Source organism: Xenopus tropicalis, chromosome 6, assembly GCF_000004195.4.
Source record: "Xenopus tropicalis strain Nigerian chromosome 6, UCB_Xtro_10.0, whole genome shotgun sequence".
In the NCBI taxonomy this organism is placed as follows: Eukaryota; Metazoa; Chordata; class Amphibia; order Anura; family Pipidae; genus Xenopus; species Xenopus tropicalis.
In genome coordinates this window covers 33878597-33881292 of record NC_030682.2, presented here as the reverse complement: position 1 = coordinate 33881292, position 2696 = coordinate 33878597, and positions in this window count along the sequence as shown.

The following is a 2696-nucleotide window of genomic DNA, read 5'->3' as shown; positions in this document are numbered from 1 at the left end:
TCTTTAATAAACTATAGAAGCCCCCAATCTGATCTTTCATAAGTCGGTAATTTCTAACTTTTAAAAATTCTTATAAATTAAGATGAAGATGAAACGTCATAGTAGTAAAGACTAGTGATGAGAGAATTTTTTTTTACCAGGTAGGGATTGGCATTGAAATTCTGCATTTCGCCATCAGCAAATTTTTTTGCAAAAATATGCCATGGAAAACATGGAGACAAACAAGCAAAAAAAAAAATACCCATTGACTTTAGTGCATTTGGAGTGAGAAAAAAAGTTGCATGTAAAAAATGCTGAGGGAATAAAAATTGCAGTGCATAAAAAAAGTCACCTATTGACTTCAATGCGTTTTGTGAATTTTTTTAGCAGTTTCTCCTGCCATAAACTCTCAATAGAATGTCAAAGCAGCAAAAGACTATGGATCTGGAGCAAAATCAGGTAGTATTGGCATAGTGTGGCAGCCTAAGAGCAACATTTCTTTTTTTTAACTGGAATTTTGGCTCTGTATTCTGGTCCCATCCACCTTACCCCGAAGGCACAGGGGCAGCAGAAATGCAGACTCAGAAATGCAACTAAACACAAACACTTTAGAGCACTGTAATTCTGATTTTTCTAAAGGGTCTTCCTATGAGGGAAATGTTCAGAACTGCTAAAATCACAGGGGCAGATTTATCCAAGTGTGAAATTGGAGCTCACCACAGTAAAATTGCCCTGCTCTCTATTCATTTCTATGGGGTTTTTACAGGCATATGAATCAAACGGAAAACCATAACTTTTCATAACTTTCATCCATGAATGGAGAGTGGGGGAATTTTACTGTGGTGATCTCTAATTTTATATTTAAATCTGCCCCAATCTCCCCAATCTGTCTCCACTTACAAGCATCCATAGACAACATGTCCCATTATTATACATAGTGATATAGTTCTGCCAGAAGCCAAGGATTCTTTCTTATTTTATATAAATGCAAACATCCAAATATTAATTTTCACACAACACAATGTGCCTTCTACTTTAGGGTTTATTGCAATAATTGCACCAGATAACAGAATATAATATTTATTTTAAACAGCTTTACACAAAGACCTGAATTATGGGGTTCCCGGTTAAACTATGCACTTGCTCCCTGACTTTCTACCTTGCTCAGGGTGGGCGATGCGTGCCTATTCTCACTCTCTCATATAATTAAAGCTGTGATAGTTTCTGCTAGATTTACATAAAAAAGTCATGTTTTAATAAACTGCCAAGACTCTGTGTATTATGATTTTATATTCTGTATTTATTAAGTGCCAGTATATTGAGCAGACCTGCACAAATGTGTCACAAAAAATATTACAAACTATAAACAAATATTTGCTCCAGGCTTTTCTTGTGAAAGCCTACAATATCAAGAAGTGGTTGAAAACATTTTCCTGTACTATAACATTATCAAAATATAAAGGCTGGCTGTGTGTTTGCCATGTTCTGCACCTTTTACAGATGGCTGTAAAGAGATTTAGCACCGTTACAAGTTCTTAGCCTTAAACCCTACAAACTCCATAAACTCAATTACATAAGCATCCTGGATATTTATCATGCTCCCACTGGGGTTTCTCTCAAATTATATTCTAGGTAAAATAATATAAATATAAGAATACATATTCTTATACACTGAAATAAGAATTTTGATGAAATATTTATATAGATATGGGTCTCTAAAATATATGTTTAACCCCAGTGAGGAGCAATAATTATGATAGCAGAGCCTCATTTTCTGTTTCCCAAAGCCACATTTTCTGTATCTGTAATGGTATAGCGTTGTATAAAAAGGAGGTCTGTAGGGAGCTGCTCACAAAAGAGGGTTGTGGACAGTAAGGAGTATGAGATACAAAGTTTGCTACACTTTTTTTTTGCGCCAAATTGATTAGAGTCAATGAGCGTGGAGTCAATGGATGTTTTTTCTCACATTTTTCACCACTCAGGAAAATGCAATAATAGCCACAAATCTTGCCCATGTGCATAACCAATACCAACAGACCTGCTGGCTTCTTTACAAGAAGAAACCCACTGTCCCAGGTTGGGGTTTGGGAGATCCAGTGTCAGATAAGGTGACTTCTTTTTTCTGGTATAAATTGCTTTTATTACCTTTGTGCGGAATTTATATATATTTTTAAACCCAATTCCCCCCCAAAAAAGCAATCAATGCCAGAAAATGCAATGTAGGTATAAAACTCACTAGAGGTTTATTGCATCAGATCTCTCCACCTTCACCCTCAACAGATAATAAACTTACCCCATAATTTGTTTTTAATTTTTGGTAAGCTTTCTGTATTTGTGTTATGCCTTGCATATTTAAACACTAAGGATGCATGAATTTTTTTGGATTGTACAGACTCAAAAGTTTTCGAGAGTGGTGCAAATATTCTCAAATCTGGTCTACAGTTTTGCCATGCATTTTGCTTTGCCGGAGAGAAAATTGCGTTGACTCCAATGAATTTGGCACAAGAAAAAATGCAAAGGAAAAACGCCCATTTACTCAAATGCATTTAACACAGAAAAAAAACGTCTATTAACTCTAATGCTTTTGCCAAAATTTTAGAGAAATTTTGAAATTTCATGAATATTTCTGTCATTCAATGAAATTTTCAGTGAAGTGAATCAGGGCAGTAGTAATGGTGGGATTTGCAAGTCAATATCACTCACAAAAGAAACTCATA